The sequence below is a fragment of the Lepidothrix coronata genome, unplaced genomic scaffold, assembly GCF_001604755.1.
Source record: "Lepidothrix coronata isolate B3197 unplaced genomic scaffold, Lepidothrix_coronata-1.0 Scaffold176, whole genome shotgun sequence".
Classification (NCBI taxonomy): Eukaryota; Metazoa; Chordata; class Aves; order Passeriformes; family Pipridae; genus Lepidothrix; species Lepidothrix coronata.
The window spans coordinates 1,077,136-1,096,945 of NW_016690356.1; the positions used below are offsets into that span (position 1 = coordinate 1,077,136).

The window sequence follows — 19,810 nt, forward strand, 5'->3', positions numbered from 1 at the left end:
TCATGCCTGACCACGCTCACAATGAAACATTTTTTTCCTACTTTTAGGTAGAATTTCCTTGTTTTTCAGCTTCTGCCTATTGCTTTTCCTCCTGGAAGAAGAGGCTGGGTCTGTTTTCTTCTCTCCCTCTGGTGGGACCATACACACTGATAACATTTCTGTGCCATAAACCCCTCTGGTGCTGAAGAGTTCAAGTTCTGTGAGCAACCACATAGTTTCTAGGGGTAGATAACTGAAAAATTGTTGCATCATTCAGCCCGAGGTTTTGGAGGTGCAAGCTGAGGTCAAAGGCTGGTGCTTTTCAGAAAGGTCTTACTTCTTTAGCCAAATTTATGACTGCTGCAATTAAAGAAGATCAAATTATTTGCCTGAGGTCACATGGCAACGGAGTGGCTCAGCCAGGACTTGAGCCAAAGATCCATTCCCTTGGTTCATCACCCTTGACTGTCAATAGCAGATTTAATTCTGGTTTATGAAGATATTAGGAAGGTTTTATATGTTTTATGAAAGAGACTGAGCTGCCATTATAATGAGGAAACAATCTAATGGGCTAATAAAACTTCAGAAAAAACAAGATACAAAAAATACTGTCAGAGGAAGAAATGAAACCTTGGACCAGTAGTTTGGGTTGCACAATCAGGCTGCCTGTCACCTCTGGCTGTCCCCATGACCTCCAAAGGGAAAATCCACCATGGATTGAGAGGTTGGCTTTGCAGGGCAGAGGGAAGAAAGTGGCTGCTGCTGTGCATGGTCCAAAGAGAATCCTTTGGGGTCAAGAGGCTGCTCGAGGTTGCCTAAGGCATTATAACTGTAGATCAGGGATAAGACAGTGTTCCAACACTTCCTGTGGAGAAAACTCTTGTGTTTAGTTCTAGAAATGAAGCTCCTTCATGTGGCAGCTGATAAGATGTGAAACTTTCTGGGGACACGAAGGACATGAGAATGCCAATCAACTACCAAAATGCTCATTTAATCTAGTGATATTGCTGCCTGATTTTTTATATTGATGTTTATTTTAGATATTTTTCCACTCATTCTCTAGTCCCAGTTCACATTCCAGTGAGCAGTGTGGAGGGAGTGCAGAGCCCCAGTGTGAGCAGGGGCTGGATGAGCCAGTGCAGCTGCAGGGGGGAGAAAGTTCTTCTGCTGGTGCCAAGTGAAGGGTGAAGAGCAGCCCCAGTTCTGTGGCAGAACAGTTCTGCATTTGCAGTCAAGTGCCAGGAAAATTCTCACAGATACAGCCCAGACCTTTAGAAGCAGAGGAAAAGCTGAAGAGACAGTCCCTGATTATTTCAGTCTAATATTTTTGCTTAAAATTGAGTTCAGTATGTTATTTTCCAGCTTATCTCACCACCTTTTTTTTTTTTTTTCCCCTTCTAGTGTGTCCCATCCCTTCAGCTTCATTCTTGGAATTTAATATCTCCCGTTGATGATTTCTTTTCCTTATCTTCCCTTGATCCATTTCTGCTTCTCTTTCAGATTCTGTCCCCTTGAGTCTCCAACTAATGTCTCCCCATATGTCAGATTAAAAGAAAAAAGAATTTACAAGATGCTGGGCTATGAAAGGAAGTAGAGAATGTTTATGTGGTTGCAGCAGACTGACCATTAAAGTGACTTTATTTCTACATCATTTCATATGCTGGCCTTGACAGTTTCATTTCCAAAACTATTTATACTCACAAAAGTCCAGAACAGCATTTCCATTATTTCCTTATATGATTTTTTTTTTTGCCTCTATTTTATCAAGTTATCTTCTTCTATTCAGGCCTGATTTCAGACAATAGGAATACAAAGTGGAAAAATCCTTTCTTAAAGAGGCTGTAGCTTTTTTAATCTATTAAAGCATCTTCCTGTGTCCCAACACATTTTTATCTCTGTCTTCTTTTCAGCTTCTCCTGTTGATTTGATCCAATGGACTGACATGCAGGGGAGACTCAGATGAAAGTTGCATCTGAGGAGTGTTTGTGCTCATAGCTGAGGAAACTTCCCAAAGCTGCCTTCCTCATTATCCACCAAAGTCCTCCTGCTGTTCCACATACTAATTCCAGAGGGTGGAATTAATGCTTTCATATGGCAAAGGCTAACTGTAACTTGCTTCACACTGAAAACACAGAGGGAGAAGGTATTTCACTAAACCATCACCAGTGGACATCACAACAGGTAGGATGGATAAAAATTATCAATTTTATTTTCTAAATGCAATGTGGTCCAAGACTTTATATGTGTGATGTTCCATTTTTGCTTCCTTGCAAGAAAATAAACCAACCAAGCCCCAGTGTGCAGTTTTGAAAAGGAAACTACGACTAGCATTAAATATCCTTGAAGAACCTGTATTAAATTCTGTGCATTTATTGTCTTGAATTCTGGCACAATTTGCATAAAGAGGTTGTGGATTACCCTTCACTGACAATTTGTAAGAACAAGTTAAATGAACACGTTAGGAGGTGTCGAGGTGTAACTTGCTCCTTGCTGCAGGAATAAAATCAGTGATTCCCAGGCTTTTTAGTCTGGGAAACCACTGCCAGCCCTCAGGACTTCTGCCACCAGACCCCCTCAGTGCCAGTGGTTGTTGCAAACATCATAAAGACAACGCTCGCTGTGATTTCACAGATTAATTTTGGAGCCCACGGCTTTGCTTCCCCCCAGCTCTGCACTCCCACGGCTCTGGGCTGTTGCTCTGATTCCAGGGCAATGGTGGGGAAAGTCTGTGATGGAATGTGATCACAGGAACAGTCTGAGCTCCAGCCCTGACTCCAGTCCCTTTTCCTTGCTGGGAGGCTCTGCTCTCCCAGGAGGGGCAGCAGTTGGTTGCTTCCTGTGGAGCTGCTTGGCAGGGTGACAGCCCCTGCCTGCCAAGCACGTGCCTTTCTTTGATGTGCTGCTTGGGGGGAAAAACTGCCAGTGGACAAAAGAGGCCTTTTTTTAAAGAGCTGGGTGAAGATGGGTTCTCTCCTTAAACCCCAGTGCCAATACCACCTACTGCAGATGTGCACAAACAAAACACAGCCACGCTCACTTTGGGTCCCTGCCTTCCCCTGGCAGGGCAGGAGCAGCCAAGGGGAACTGCTGGTCTTGGTGTAACATGAAAAGTCACCAGGATCAGGTAGATTTGACAGCTTTAGTCATGTACTTTAAGGCTGGTGCCAATTGTAAGTGCAGGATGGAATGGATTGTAGGAGAGATGAGGAGCTCCCTGAACTGATTTAAGATGAGTGAAGGTGCTGTAAAAAGGACACATGCAAGGCCCAGGGGAGTCAGAGCAAAGAATCTTGTTAATGTTTATGGGCTTTTGATCAAGTCCTTAAGACAGACTCAAGATTTAAGATGTTCTGACTTTGAAACAAAGGCTCTGGTGCAATTACACAATTTCTATTATCCTCCTTTAAACTGGTGTGTGTTATTCATCACACTGATCAGAACATGCTTTACATCACTGCACTATTTCTGGTTTCATCACTGTGATAAACTCAGGAACCTTTTGCAGCCTGTGAAGTTTGTACACTTCCTTCAGATCCTTCAGTTGGCTTGTGAAAGTGCTTTTTAAGTTTTAAAGGACAAAATTTATGTTTGTTTTCGCCAATTAGGGATTCCCGAGGGGTAAATCTAAAACTATAACAATGATTGTGATAAACTTAGTGACCCTTTTCAGCCTCTGAAGCTTCATTTAGCTCATAAAAGTGCTTTTTAAATTTTAAAGGACAAAATTTATGAGGTTTTTTTTTTAATTTTTATTTCATCAATTAGAGATTATTAGGGCCTAGTGGTACTCTGAAAATACAGCTCCTAGTGCAGCTTCATCTTTGCCTCTTTCAGAGCTTTCCACCCTCTCCCTTTGTGTGGAATGTGCCTGTTGCTGCCATCTCCCCATAACAGAGGGCTACCTGTTTGGTATCCTCAGGATTTGCAGGTTTTAATTAGAATGGATTTATGTTGATTAGAGTTGATGGGATTGAAATGCCATGGAGTTATTAATTTCCTAGTTTTAATTTTGCTACTTAGTCACACGTTACCAAAAATATCTCAGAAATGTGGGTTTTTTCCCTCGTAAAGTGGCAAACCAAAGAAACAAATGCACTGCAGCATTCCCTCAGTTTGGGGATCAGCTCCTGGTAGATCCTGACTTATCATTCTGTGGATGGATGAAAATGAAAAGAAATACTTGCAGCCAAGATTTCTTGGATTTTCTTTGAAAACAGAAGGAAAACTTGTAGGATTTGCTGTTATGATTTGCTTGATTTCTTTTTACGGTTTGAATGGCAACGACCATAATTCCTCAAAATTCCAAAATTTCAAAGTGTCCATTATAATTTTAATCTCTGTAGCATATGCAGGACAGGCCAAGATTCTGGGCAGGAATTAATATTAGGAATTAATATTTCCATTTTAGCAGGTGGGAAAGTGAGGCATAAAATAACCTGTCCAGTTCAAGAGTCATTGCAGTCAATCTAAAGGTGCATCTTCAGCTCTCACTGGAACAGGGTAAGGTCTTATGCAGGTGGACTGGCTTTGTGGGCTGCTCATCCCTGCAGGGATGAATAAAAGCAACAAGAAAATTCCCAGAGCAGATAAAAATTCAAATGATCCTCTTTCCAAACGTCTCCTCTGAGCCCACTGGGGAGCACTGAGCACCAGGGCAGCTGGGAGTCAGGACTCGGGGTTTTACAGAAGAGGGGGTCACTTCAGAGAATGTTTATATTCAGTGCTGGCATTCAACTAGTTCCTACAACTTCAGGGTAAAAATTCCTGCAGCAATCCATCCTGAAGATAAATTCACAGCTTCTCTCAGCGTGTCTCTTCTTTCTGTAATCAAACCCATTCCTCACTGAGGGCAAGAGCAGTAAACTCCAAATTTCTTTTGATGAAAGCACAGCTGAGCATTCCACAGTGTGTCCAAATAATGCCAATTGCTGCAACAGTACATTTCCTACAGAGTTAAGTCCTCTCCTTAATATTCTGTGGATCTGGAGACAGCTGGCTGAAGACAACAAGTTAAGCTTGATGATAAATTTGCTCCAGCATATTTAGAAGCACCTGTAAAAAATGTCTAAATGAAAATATCCCGTGCTTGTTTCAGAATGCCAAGCACACGAACTTCTGTCTGCTTCAGTCCTTATTTTAACTCTGTTTCTGGTTTGCTAACACTTGGAATTCTGGTCGAGGGGGAATTTCCTAAGGGAAAGCAGGCTCTCGAAGGCTCTCCTGAGGGAGAACAGCCTCTCTGGGAAGGAGCAGAACTTTGGGGAACTTCAGTTTATTGGGGAAGGCAGAGGGAGTGAATCAACATTCTTCTGGAGCTGCTGCTTCTCTGCCCCCTTTTTTTTGGTCTGTACTTGCTCTTGGCAGTTCCAGCCTTTGGGTTTGGGTGAAAGAGAAACTCAAAGAGATCCAAACTCAAGAGATTGGTAATAATCAAACAAGGAACTCAACCACAAATACACTGATAATGTTCAACCTGTAAATGCCTGTTTGCTGGTGTAAGGTTGGGATTGGGTCAAATTCCTCCCATAGCCTGGATTCTACCTCAGGCAGGACTAGGAGGGATGTCCTGGAGACAAGCAGGAGCCTGGTGGGTAAATTGTCTTTTAGCTCTCAAAACCAGAAGGTGAAGCAGTTTCTTGCTTCAGCTGCAGTGTGGGTTTTCTTGACAGAAAAAAAATCCAGTCTGTGCAGCTTTCCAAATAAGAGTTTTCACAAGAAAGCCAAGGCTGCTTTGACCTATGTGACATTGCTGTTAATTATGCATTATAAAAGCTGCTGTTGGTAGGTTTTTTTCATGGTGAGGGGTCTCTTTGCTTCCCAGTTCATATGTATAACTCTCATTAACATTAATAAGAATTTAGGTGTTGTGGAGGTTAGTCAACAACTCTGCCATAGAATAAAGTGAAATATGAGTGCAGGAGTTGCCCTTAAATGAGAGTAAATTCTTGCAATCGTTATTTGGAGGGATCGGGGATAGATCAGGGAATTCAAACAAAACCTGTGCAGAACTGGCTCTAGTTCAGGCTGTATTTTCTATCCTGCCTCCAACTAATATGTTTGTATTGGGTTTGGACACTTTGTCTGGGAGAAGGGAGTCGTGCATAAATGAGGCCAAGGCTATTATTCAGTGTTATTAATGATGTTGTCTACTCTTAGTTTCTCAAAAACCAGAAAACTAATAAATTTTACATATTGGGAAAAAAATCACAGATAAATCAAACAAACATATAAATTCTTTAAAGTATTTAATATGTGTTAAGAGGACACAATGATGAATTCAATATTGAAAACCAATATCAAGTTTACAATTATGGCCCATTTATCATCACTGATTGCACAGACAGTGTATTATTGCAGGGAACAGAATGATGCATAAACTAAAACCCTGATTGGTTTTCTAAAAAAAAACCCCACAAGTTAAAATTCATGTTATGTCTGAAAAGCTTTGTTTTTCTTTTTCAAGCATTATGTTCAATAATAATTGCTCATTCAGACACAAATGATGCATATTTAATTTCTTGAGCTTTAATATTAACAGAATAATCATTTCAGAGCGTTGATAACTGATGCTGTTACAAACAGTAACATGATTCAGTTTGCTGATGTTTTCTGAGGCCCAACTGCCCCTCTGAGCAAAAAGAACCCATGGAAAGGGAAAAAGTGGACAGGAACTGGTTTTGAATTGGACATGGAGGAGCAAGGAGAGGAAAGCAGGAAAATGCTCTTGAAAGGGGAATGGCTTTGAAGAGAAAACATGTCCAAGTGACTGGTTTTCACTCAGGGTAAAGCTGTGCTTCCCCAGAAGTCAAAGCTCTCAGTGACTCCAGTGCTGTCCAGCTCTGTTGTCTGCACTGAAGGACATTCCTGCTCACCTTTCTGAAAGGCTGCACTTCCTTAAACTCCTGTCACCCCAGCTGAGCTCTGGGAGAGGGAAATGAATTCTTCTCTGGCTCACACTTTATCAGCAGAATTATTAAGCAGTTTTCTGTGCAGAGTCACTCTTGTAATACACTCTTGCTTGCTTTTTTCTTTTTTTTTGCCTTTTTTTTCCCCCAATCCTTTTCTCATTTCCATGTTGGTGCTCAGGCTTCCTGGGGATAACCAGTTATCATTTCACCAAACTGAGGCTGTGCACTCACATAACTGAGAGTTATTTTGTCCTTCGGAATTTCAACAACTCATTCTGATTTATGAAAGGTTCTTTCTAAGCTTAAAGATTCAGCTGGAGTTTACAGAGTTATAACTCTAGGCTACACTCATTGAGTCAACAAAAATAAGAAAAAAAAAAGAAAGCCAAACTGTCTTTTTATATCTTTGTTTGTAAACTGCCCATTTTCAAAACAGAAGCACTGGACTAGAACCAGTTTGCTGCAATCTAGTGCTGTTTGCACTGAATGTCTTCTTAGAAGGGGGTTGCATTTAAATGGAGACCAATAAAAAATGAATATTCTAGTAGTCACCCTCAAATGTAGAACACATCCACAGCCAGATTCATTGGCATTTGCTACCCTCTGCTGCCCTGCAAGTAGACAACCATATTGGAGAGAATTCCAGAACTTTCCAAGTGAAATAAATGAGCTGGATGGGATTTTACAGGAGAAAGAAGAGCAGGGCTGAATGCTTTGTGTCAAAGATCTGCAAACACCTACAGAACAGTGTGATATCTTGGTTTTCATTGATGCCCAGGGCACTCATAGTTTGACAGGCCACTTCTTTGGAAAGTTTTAAAGAGAACTCTGAAAGGGAAAGAATAAAAAGAATTGAAATTATAGCAGCAGGCTGGCCTAATTAATTTTAAACATTTTGTGCATTTCAGGGAGCATCTTACTGTTTAAAAACTAAAATCAGGGATGCTAAGTAGTTCCCCAACTGGAAACTGGTGACAAAACTGAGTTATAAACAATGCCATCAGGACAGAGCAACTGGTGGGTTTAATATTCTTCTACAAACAACAAAACCTAATTATCTTTATTTATTCAATAAATTGAGTTCAAATTTGATCTATTAAATTGTATTAAATATTGAAAATAATTTAATAAATAAACATGATTGCTAATTTATTATTGATATTCATCATTGGGATGTTTGTAAAAAATAATTAAAAACAAGTTGGGAAAGAGGGGGCTGAATTCACTTCAGGCACCAGAACTGCTGCAGAACCTGCTTAGTTTGCCACAGTCATAGGTAATGAAGAAAAATAGCTTGTGGAGCTGGTGAGGGAGCAGAGCTGGGCTTGGAAAAGGAGGTGGGAAAGCAGGAATCACTCCAGCACACAGGGATCCCTCACTGGTGCAACATCCTGGGGAGGCTGCAAACCAGGCCAGCCCAGCAAGGGGCAGGTTGGGAACCCAGAGGCACCAACGCAGTGTGGGAGTGGAGGAGTTTTTTGGGAAGCTGGGAGATTGCAGGGAGGCCCCTGTGGAAGCTTTGTACCAATGCTGGCCCGAACTATCTCCATCCTGAAACGCTGCCACCACCTGCAGTCATGTCCTGGCAGGGGACCAAGAGACACACGGTGCAGGACAAAGGATTTTGGCAGCTTCACATGGCCATAAAATATTGTACAATGTGGGGATTCATCGTGTGCCTACGGGGACAAAAAAAGTTCTGTGAACCATTTTGGTGTGTTATCAAAAAGGGGCTTGGTCTTATGTTTCTTACATATATTCTTGAGACGATAAAAAGGCAGGAACCCAGCCAACATTATTATTCCAATTAGAAAATAATCTCTAATAGTACATAGCACAAGTAGAGCATTTCATCTTGAACAGCCTGTGCAAGCTTAAGGTTCCTGGCTAAGAGCTGAGTGCAGCTGTTCAGATCACCTGTTATGAGCCTTTTGCTCTAATGATTTAAATCATTACACGTTTGTAACTTCTGGTACATCTTTCAGGAAGAAAATGACAACCACGGGGTGCGATTCCTTCCCCGGCTGATGCGGCTCTGAGCATCCAGAGCCAGCCGAAGGCAGCAGCGGTGCAGTCGCTGTGACAGTGCGAGGGCAGAAGCTCTGGACGGTAGAGGATGCTAGAGAAGAGGTAAATTCTCCACCGCGCTTCTCCCTGGCAGCATCCCCTCATTTATCGATACCTCGTAAGCAGCTTCTCCCCATCCCGGGGCTGGTTTTAGGCACCGAGAGCTGCGTATGCTCCCCCGGGTGCGCAAACCGAGGCACCCTGAAACGGCTCCAGAAGTTTGCGCGATCTCCCGCTGGAATCTGAGAGGTCTCTGCTCTGGAGATCCCGGTTTTCCAGCCGCAGGAGGCAGGGAGCCGTGCTTTCCCCCCATCTCCTACCTCTGCTGAGCCGCCAAGTGTTTCTGCCTCAGCTATAGTTTGCTTCCTCATACCCCCGTGCGCTGCTCGGGATGCCGGGCTGGCGGTCTGATTCTTTGTCCTTCTAGTCTATTTAAGGCATTTTAATGGAATCGGGCGGAGAAAAAACCCAAAACACACACACAACGCCCGAGGCATCAAGACTAGACCCGACCCCCCCCCCTTCCCTCAAACAAACAACAAATGGTTAAATAAATAACGAGATGCCAAACCGACCATCACCAAAACGAATAAGCCAAAAATCAGCGTCAGCGCCGCAGCAAACGGGAAAGTTTCTGCGCTCTGAAGCTGGAACCGCGCGGCAAAAAAACCCAAAACACACACACAACGCCCGAGGCATCAAGACTAGACCCGACCCCCCCCCCTTCCCTCAAAGAAACAACAAATGGTTAAATAAATAACGAGATGCCAAACCGACCATCACCAAAACGAATAAGCCAAAAATCAGCGTCAGCGCCGCAGCAAACGGGAAAGTTTCTGCGCTCTGAAGCTGGAACCGCGCGGCAAAGCAGGAATCCGGGGGAGGGAGCGGAGCCTGCGGGAGAAGGGATGCACTGGTGTGTTCCCAGCCCCGCATCCCGGAGCGCCAGCCCGAACAGCGCCGCTATAAGAAAAGAGAAGAGAACGGCCCCGAGCCCCCACCCTCGTCTCCTCCCTCCCTCCCTCCTCCTTCCCCCTCCCCCGGGTCCTGCGGGGAGGCGGGCTTAAGGTGGGTCTTGTGGCCGCGGTAACTTTCCTAACAGAGCCAAAGAGACGCCCGGAGTCCCCCGCGGCAGCATCGCCCGCCCGTGCTGGGCAGCGGCCCCGGCTCGGCCGTGGCTGCCCGGGCCGCCTCCTCCCGCAGCCCCGCGGCCCCGGCCCCGCATCCCGAGGTAGGTGCGAGTCGGGACAGGTCCTGGGCGCTGCCGGGGACGCGGCACCGGAGCCCCCGTGGCCGCAGCTGCGCCGCCCACCCCCATTTGTTCCTGGGATTGATGCTGCGGGGCAAGGAGCCCCCCCGCACCCTCCGGCTGCCAGGGGAGAAGCCCCCTGCCCTCCTCCTCCTGGAACTGCCCGGCATCCAAGAGGAGCCGGCGGGAGGCAGTCTCTGCCCAGCCGCCCGTTCCTGCCCCTTCCCTCGATCTTTGGGTGCTCGCGGGTGATTTTGGGAGTGCTGAGCTGGGAGATGTGTGCGTGGGTGAGATCGTACGGTTTGATTAGGACTCTCCCCTGTCAGCCGCTTCCTTCTCCCCCCCCCGCGCATGGTTTACCGGGGTGTTGTATCGGCACGAACTTTCTTGTGGTTGCAGCCGCCGGATTTGGTCCCCGCGTGTCCCTGCGTGTCCCCGTCCTCGGGCTGCTGGCGCTGCGCGGGCCAGCGGGCTCGGGCTGGCGCCGGCTGCTCGGATCGGAGCGGCTTTCCTGGTCTGGACTTAACTGGGCTCCTGCCGAGAGGGTGTTTGGGGTAGGGAGATGCACGAGGAGAAGTTGTAGGATGCGGTGTGTAAGTGACACCTCCGTTCCTTGAGGTTGGGGAGTGGGTAGAATCTCACTCTGGCTGGTGCTACTCGCTGCTGCCAAACATTCCCTTCTTTTGCTTAGGCAGGACTGGCCACGCTGCCAGATGGCTCCTAACAAAGAGAAGTTTAGGAGCGTCAGCTCCCAAAATCACTGCTCAGCTGAGATCCGCAGGTGACAGCACACGGTCTGATGCCTGTGCTCGTGTGCTGCCTATTATTCAGCTGCAAGCACAGGGCATCTGACTGGCCCGGGAGGTGGGCAGGGGATCAATAGTTTGAGAAACCAAGGCAGCCATGGCTCAAAGTTGTTTAAATCTCCAGCCCCTGGAATCACTGGACACTGGGGTTGGCCCCTGCCCTCCCCCCTAGCTGGAAGAAAGTCCAGAGTTAACTAAAAGAAAGTCTGCATGTTCGTGTCTTTATTATCTCCTGATTCAGAACATAAATATGTGACATAAAAATTAACTCGAATGTAGCAGCCTGTCTGCCTCCAGTGACCCATCAGATGGGAGAGATCCCACCCCTCAGCATGCTCAGCCTCATGTATTTTGGTAAGAGAAGTCTCCAGTCAGGTGACTGAATGTTATGTCTCTTGAGCTCACATTATGGGACTGAGTAACTCTGTGAGGGTTTTTCTGGGATCTCCGGGTCTCAGTCCAAATCCTTCCCATGCTCAGACTTCTCTCAGAGCGCAGCCAGAGCTTTGCTGTCCCTCTCTGTTGGGACCTGCCTTCCACGTTCACTTCGTTAGTAAATCCCACAGGTTTTCCTTCTCAGAGCAGTGGATTGTTTTAGGGGTATTGCCTTGGTGACAGTAGTGTTAAATAAAGGAGAATAAAGCACCAGCCTCATCATAGGACTGGACTTTCTGTGATCTTGGCAGACCAAGGAGCTGGTCTTGCAAAAGCTTGTGAACAACTTGGCGTTGATGGGATCTGCTCTGGAGTCTGTTAAAGTTGGTGTGGGACACCTGAACGGGCTTTGCATTAGGTTAATTAATGCTAATAAGCACCTGTGCTCAAGGATAATGATAATTTGCAAGATTAGTTTCAAGTTCTTATTTGTCAGCAGAACCTCTGGAGGCTTCCTCGATGTTCAGACTGTTGAACTTAGTTTTATTTCTGCTTCTCGTTGATATCTGAGCAAATTCGTTATGGAATTGTAAAAGGTTTATGGTGAAAGTGTTTCAACACATCCAACAGTGAAAATGGTCGTGTGGTCACTCTCTTTTTCAAAATAAGATTTCAGCATTGTCTTTCTCTCCAGTCACCCCCAGTCACCTGCTTTATAAAATTTTGTAATTTTAGTTAAAAACCCGCCAAATTGGCTGAGGTTAAATATACAGTATTAGGCTGCATTATGTTGCTCCCACTTTTTACTTATGAGAAAGAACGAATTTGATCTCTTGTTTTTTACAATTAAATATAAATTAATATTCAGAAGTATCAAACAGAAGCCAGTGCTCTCTGGTAAGAAGTCCCATATTTCCTGTGAATGGGGCATTCAACCATTTTCACTTTGAACAATCCATCCTGCTTTAAGCACCAGGCAGCAGAATTAATATTTAAGCAAATGCATACAGCAAAACTATAAATCTCTGAAAACAGTTAATTATATTGGAACTGGGAATGTACCTTCGAGTACAGCCTTGTATAAACTATTTCCCTGTAGCGTGATCACAATTCTTGCAAACCTTTTATCCTCCTATGTGAAATCATTTCTAATTCTCTGTTCCTGCAAAGCATGGGCTTGCTTATTGTTTTCAAAACCATGTGGTTTGAGCTACTATTTAAATATAATATTTATGATATTACTTTGGCTGTTCAGCTCAAAAAGAGAAGTGCTGCACACCATTGCATATTAAAAAGCTGCTCTATAATTACTGCTTTTTGCAGCACTGCTGTGCAAATCTCTGGGTCGGGAATTCAAATGGAGACTTTCTACAGTTCACAGTTATTTCATATAAAAGATGTAAGTCTTTTTTCTTGAAACGTGGGGGTTGCAGCCATTGGGGAGTGTGAGTGTGCTGCCTGCACTAGTTTTTACATTTTTATTGTGCTTGCCATTGGCCTCTGTGTGCTTCCAGGTGCATGGAGAGTGTGGTGGGTTCCCACAAACTGTCCATCTGTTGCAGCACTTTGGGTTTGAATTACCTATTTGTACTTTTTTTGCCATACTGTCATTTTATGCAAATATGTCCATTCTGGTTGTGTCACTGGGAGGCCTGGAAGGCACTTCCACTGCCCTTCTCTCCCTTGCCTATCCATGCAAAGGAAACTGTGGCACTGCAAGAGCCAGAACCCAGTGGCAGTTCCAAGCCAAGGTCACTGGGAATTTCTCCAGGGAATTTCTCCAGGGATGGTGATGGATTTTAGATCCCACTAAGCAGTCTAAAGGTGATTTAGACCATTCAGGAAGATGATTTGGGCCATTTAGATGCAGGTAGGATTCAGGTCTCACAGTCTCCTTGTGTTCTCCAGGGTGTCCTGCCTGTTCCCTGGTTGCTGCTCCACCAGCATCCAGTTGTCCTGTGACACATCCATTGGATCTGGTGCCCAGTGAGGTATCCTGGTTTTCCTCATGTGTCTCAAACAGCCTTGGCATCCCCGTTCAGGCAACTGAGCCCTCCCTGCCTATCTCCCACAGTACAAAAAAATGACTAATACATTAAACCTGGGGTCAAGGCAGTAGTTATAATTCCCACTGTGAACCCCAGAAAGGGTTGTGCAGATGTTCATGGAAAAGCTGGATAAAATTCAGGCTCATTGTTGTGTTCTGCACAGACTGACTGAGCTGCCCCAGCAATTGGTGCTTCCCTTTGCACAAACTGATTGAAACCTCAGTGGGGAAGTTCTGTGTGTTAAGGAGAGGGAGATGAGAAAGTTTGTAGAAAATTAAGAGCTGCTCTCAAAGGAGACAAATCCCAGTAGAATCAGCTTTAGATTGCCAGGTGAGTTCAGCCATATGATACTTGGATGTGATTCCTGAGGTAAATCAGTGTATTCGTGTAGAGAGGAGGGATTGTGGTTAAGAGTTTGCAGAGTGTGACTCTTCCCTTATAAATTAATACAGATCATGTACCAAATTTATGAAGAGACAATATTGCACACCCTTGTGAAGATCAGACTCGGCAGTTGAAAAGGCAAATCTAAGGCATTCAGTCAAGCTGTCCAAAGACAAGTGCAGAATCCTCCAGGATAAGTGTGTTTGCAAACACTTAGATCTGACCAGTGGTGCTCAGCCTTGGGCAGTTTCTCTTGTCTGGCTGCTGCTCCAAAGGGAAAGTATTGAAATTTGCCATATGAAAGCTGCCTTCTGAGAGAGGCAGGTGAAGGTCAGCCCTTGGCCTGCCCACAGAAATGCAGCAGGAGTGGAGAGCACACCCAGCTCTCACCAGGCTGCAAACAGGAGCAGAACTGTAGGGCTCACTTTTCCCTTTGCCATAACAACTGGGAGAATTTCTCCTGGTCCCAGCCTGAGTACGAAGGCTGATGAATGAACAGGCACGAGGCTGGAATCAGACTCACTAAACATGTGCTCTGCACAGAGGAGGAGTAAGACAGAGTAGCTGAGCAAAAATAGTTCTGTGCTCGAACTCCACATACTTCATTTTCCAGTTTTCTCATGCAAAACGTTTTATGAGTGCTAATAGTCACTCTGAAAAAGACTGTGAAGGGTCAAAAAGGCACCAGAGAGCTGCCAGAATGTGACAGCTTCAAGATTGGCCAAGTGTGAAATTTGTGAACAATTTTTTTTATATATATTTAACTGGTAGATATGAGTGGAAATGGGTCTGGGTTCCCCTAAGTTCAGGTAACGCAGCTGAAGTTTTACTCAGCCTTTTATCTTGGATTCCTTGTTAAGATCTAGACTTCTGTTAACCTCCTCTTTTATCACAAGTCTTACGGTTCATAATTTTTTGCAAGGTTTATGGGGTGTTGTGAACGCATGAAAATCTGATTTCTCTGGAACAAAGAAAGTAGGAAAAAGCTGTAGAGAAATGATCAGGTGGGGTATTGGAATTCACAGTGGGCTCCTTAAGGGGCCAAACCAGGCAGGTGAATTAACAGCTCCAAAGCTCTTTAGTTAAAGGATATAACCCACTTCTGTAGGTTGTGCAGCTGGATAAGGTGATTTGGGAGCATATCCTACTTTTTCACAGGGCTTGAGTCTTTAACACTCACATCTGCTTTGAGACAAACACTCGAACAGTAAAAACTCTGTTTTGACGTGGCCGTTTTAAGAGCCTTTAAAGGTTTTTAGAGGGTTTGATACAAATATTTCTCCCAGTGTAAAACATTTTTACCAGTGTAAAACATGGAGGTGTCCTGATATAAATCCAATGTAAGCATGAGGAGAATCAAGTTCTTTATCATGCCTTTAAAATCTACCAAGTGAGGGAAGCATGGATGATTTGTAAGTAGTCGACTGGCATATGGTACCATTATGATAACATCATGTTCACAGCACTTTCCAGATTGATATACAACCTTTCTAAAATAAGCTCTGTAGAAAAAGAAAAAAGAATGTAAAGTCATTTAGCAGCCAACAGGCTGTTGGGAGCAGCACAGGACACTGGGAGGTGACTCCAGTGACACTCAGGGTGTCAAGTGAGTTGTGCATCACAGTCTGGGAGCTCCAGAAAGTGCCACTGCCCCCTGTGCTCCGGGGGCTGGGTTGTGCTCTCCTCATTCCCTGTGAAATCCTGCTTTATTTTCATCCCACACAGCCCTGGTGGAGTCCTGGGGGTCAGCACAAGGCACGGAATTTGTTTCTCAGGAGGAAGTGCAGCACTAAGCCCTTTGACAGCAGTGGAAGGAGAAGGGCTGGGGGGTTATCTGGGGCTGGAGACTGAAGGATGCTCTGGATGGAAATATCCACACTGAGAGGGGAACTGTCTCGTTGACCTGCTCTGTCATTTATGGTTCTCCAGGAACAGGAAAATCATAATTATTCTTAGAAGCAGGAGCCTTGACAAGACAAACTGTGGCAATGTTTCACTGTTCAAAGGGGTTTTATCTGCCTGCCACAGCTAGCTTAATTCTATTAAAGAATTAAAACAATGATACTTTATATGGCATTATTGTAGCATAAATTATACTTTTGTTTGCCTTCATTTGAATGTACAAGCTGTAAATATCAGGTTAAAGAAGTGCTGACTGATTAATTTGAACTCGTGTTAACTCCTGTGTGTTAAAATGGAATGGCAAATCAAAACCACGAAAGTTGTAACACCTACCATTCCTCAACCTGAGTAAAAATGTCTGAGGTAGCAATGTTCTTCATCCCTTCTCCTCTTTAATTTCCTTTTCCCTGCATATTTCAGGGAGGCATTTCATCAACCAAACAGGGCCAGTCAGTTATTTTATAGGTACAATTCAAGCATCAGAAAACTTGCTTCTGGGTGTTATTGTGCATTGTGTTCTCCAAACACCGTGGGACTCCAGGAAGAGGAGAGTTCTGTCCCTGTGGTTATTTGCAAAGGGATTGGGCTTCTGGAGGCTTGTTTTTGAAAGTGGCACCACCTTTAGGACGAGTTGCCCTCTGGATATGATGCCCATCCCCTTCCTTCATGGAAGTCAAGGTATCCTTGTCTCCTAGTCCTGAGATGATGGACTGTCAGACCAGGCCAGGCACCCAACTTCTGCATTACTGAGATGAATCCTATGCCTAGTTTTCATTTTACTTGTAGGGAAAGACAAAAAACTTTATGGTAAAGGAATGAATGAACAAATTTGAAAATGATCATTTGTAACTCTGAGCTTTAGTTTGGCTGTGATGAGCTTTGATAGCTGGGGTGTTCCAGAACAACAGAGCTGAGCATGTATCCTGTAAGAGCAGTGGGTTTGCTGTTTTTCTGGAAGCTTTCCCTGGATGAGGATTTTTTGGGTGTAGCCCTAACTCATCCAGGTAATGTTCCAACAGGAAATATCACCACACTGAGTTATGCAGGATTTGTTTTGAGGAGTAACTGCAGTCACTGACTAAAACTACTAATAATCATTTGTCCAGAGCATGGCAAAATACTTGGAAATGAAGTACTCCAACAAATCCATTTTCTTTGGTGGTGGGGAGTGTAAATCACCTCGAGAAGTTCTTTTGGGTTGGATTCTCTGGTGCCATTGTGGTGTCTGTAATTATCTATTTGTTAGGAAAGACATCAGTGGCCTGTAGGATGTGTTTGCATGGTAACTGAGGATTGATTAGATGCAGTGAGGGCCACTGGGAATAAGTCACAGAAATTACAGCAGTGGTGAATTATATTTAAAAAAATCTTCATTGCTAGTAAATACTGATGGTCCAATACACAGAAAGATTTGTGGAAGAAAACTCATTTGTGTGGCACTGCCTGTTGCAGGAGAGGATCCATCCACTGATGGGTCAGCACTGGATTATAAATCCTGCAGGGCAGAGATTGGGATTTATGTAAACTGAGGTCTGTGGGATGGCAAAATACCACCTGCTGCTTGTGGTCAGAAGGTGAAAAATGAGTGAATGCAGTGGGTGCTCTAACTACTTGAGGCAGATGCTGTATCCATTCCAATGCACAGGAATTTGGAGAAGTTTTCTTTTTCTTGCTCTATTTTGATTTATATTGCACCACTTTGGCTCGTAAAGATGTAAGTGAAATTTATTCCTCAAAATATGTTCCGTGGGATTGTTTGTGGATGATCTGAGTGCAGCCTGGAAACTGAGCTTGTTCCTCTTGCTCTGATCTGTAAGATGCAAAGAATGTGGGAACTCGAAATAAGGGGCAAACAATGTTAAACAAGAAAAGCAATGGGAAATGGCTTGGCAGGCAGAGGTGTGTGGGCAGGGATGACACAGAAAGTCACTTATATATAGAAAAAAGCGAGAAAAAGAAACACAATTAGGAAAATAAACGGGAAAGGACAAAGGGACAACTAAATAAAAATTCAGCAACAGATTAAAGGCTCACCCAGAGATTACTGAGTTTGGAATGGTGAGGAATCAGGTCTGTGTATGATGTGTAAAGCCTTTTGCTTAACAGAAGGAGAGACAAATAGTTAGCACTAATTAGTGCCCAGCACCTAACACTGATGGGTTCTGGATAATCTAATCATCCTCGGAATTTTTTGTAGCAGATTCTTTTCCCCTCACTCTCTTGTTGTCCTGCAAGTCTTTCTTTTGTCTTCCCCTCCCCAGCCTTCTTTTAGGCTTTGTTTAAATTTCCCTCTGGCAGGACATTGGTAGGACATGAATCAGAGGCTGATTTTAGGGTCTGTGTCCTCTGTGTAGCACAGAGCTGAGCTTGGGGTGTTTCTTCTGTATGCAGGCATTCAAATAATAAATAATAATTCAAATATTGTGCGCTGGGAGCAGAATGTAAACTCGTAGTTCTGTTGACTTTTGTAAAGGAATCGTGTTTGCACAGGTACTCTGAATGAAATAGGCTCTGAGCTCAGACCCAGCCCTATCCATGTGCAGTCTGCTGAGGGGAAGGGGAATATTCTGAGCTGAGGTGTAAATGTGAGGAATAGAGCATGGTGGATGTATCCAAAGGGATGTGTAATGTTGGGATCTGATTGCTCTGTCCTGAACTGTGCTTGAAGCAGCACAGAGGGGGGAGGGACTGGTGTCTCTGTGCTGCTTTTCCCCCTCCTGATGGACCATGGCCTTGGTTTGGCTGTTGTTTGTTCCTGCCATTTCCTACACACAGCACTGGATAGTTGTTAACTCCGGATTTACTGCAGTGAACCCATTTAGGAACCACAGAATCACAGAATATCCTGAGCTGGAAGGGACCCAAAGGAGCTGAAATCCAGCCCGTGGCCCTGCACAGGACACCCCAACAATCCCACCCTGTGCCCCAGAACATTGGCTCTCTTTATGAAAATATTACTTTTTAAATTTAAAACCATCTTTTTTCCATATTCCATTTTCCACTTGTTTATTCCACTGCATGGGAAAAAGTACCATAAAGTCTTAACTCCTGCCTTGGAGTTCTGGAGAAGGAATTGTGTAAGTCAGTGTGCACAAAAATAGCCCTGTTCAGTGGAGAGGATCAGCCTGACTCCTTGGTGAGGGTGAGCACATCTGCTCTCATGAATCATTCCTGTTTGCAGGGGGGAGGCTGCAGCTCTAAAAAGTTATGTCACTTCAGGTAAAAGCTCAGGCCACAGGGAGGAAGAGCTGTGAGCAGATGTGGGCCCTGTTCAGTCCCTCTGATCCACTCCAGGAGCAAGCAGAGCTTGAGTGTTTGCATTTCACACCGAACCCCCAGCTGCTGGTTGGACTCCTTCTTCCCAGAAAACAGCTTGGACACGTGTGGAGGAATTAAAAGAAGTCCTGAGTTGCATAAAAATACTTTGCTACAAATAAGTATTTTCTTGCATTAGCACAATAGCTTGATATTTATTATGTGGGAATCAATAATGGGCAAAGAATTCTTGTCATCCAGCTAAAGCTAATTATTCTGAGGCATCAGGTACTGAGGTGTCTGGAAGCAGGATAAGGTGGTTTTCCTGCCATTCCCCTTCATCCTGAAATATTTTCAGTGGTACACAAGACTTCAATCTAGAGAGTGTATGGCCAAAATCCATCCTGTGGTGCTCGGTGGTGTGTTGTAACACACCTTACACATTTGCTGTGTGAAGGACATCCCTTTGGGTTGTTAAAACCTCTGTCAGAGCTGAGGTTCAAACCAAGTCCCTGATGCTGGAAAGTGCTGCCAGTTGGGATATTCAGCTGCACTGAAGTCTTGCTGTTCCTTTGAAGATGAGACTTTCATCAGAGATATGTAGGACACAGTATTTTAGGACAAACAGCTTCTTTGGATGCCTTTACATAATATATAGAGGCCTTCATTCTGCTTGAGACCCCTGAGCACTTTAGTAAATTTGATAGTAAGTAATAAATGTTCTGGTTACTGTTGTTTATTGGGTAAATCTACTGCCAGGAAAAGTGATGTGTTAGAGAATCAAGGGAAGCCTGTTCTTGGCTTTGTCAAAGACTGCCTCTTACACCAGTGCCTTCT

At 44.3% G+C, this 19,810-nt stretch overlaps 1 protein-coding gene across 14 annotated transcripts in view; it reads left to right on the forward strand.

Annotated features, from left to right (window-relative positions):
- MEGF11 (multiple EGF like domains 11) overlaps positions 1-19,810 on the forward strand; it is a 268,428-nt gene that overhangs the window by 6,068 nt on the left and 242,550 nt on the right. For 11 of the 14 annotated variants that reach the window (XR_001877258.1, XR_001877259.1, XR_001877260.1 and 8 more), the window contains 2 exons: positions 1,890-2,160; positions 8,873-9,017. The gene's annotated coding sequence lies outside the window, so the exon portion shown is untranslated. Of the gene's footprint in view, positions 1-1,889; positions 2,161-7,795; positions 7,905-8,872; positions 9,018-10,722; positions 10,797-14,814; positions 15,229-19,810 lie in introns of those variants that run through there. The other 3 variants (XM_017830243.1, XM_017830249.1, XM_017830250.1) reach the window with 3 other exon arrangements.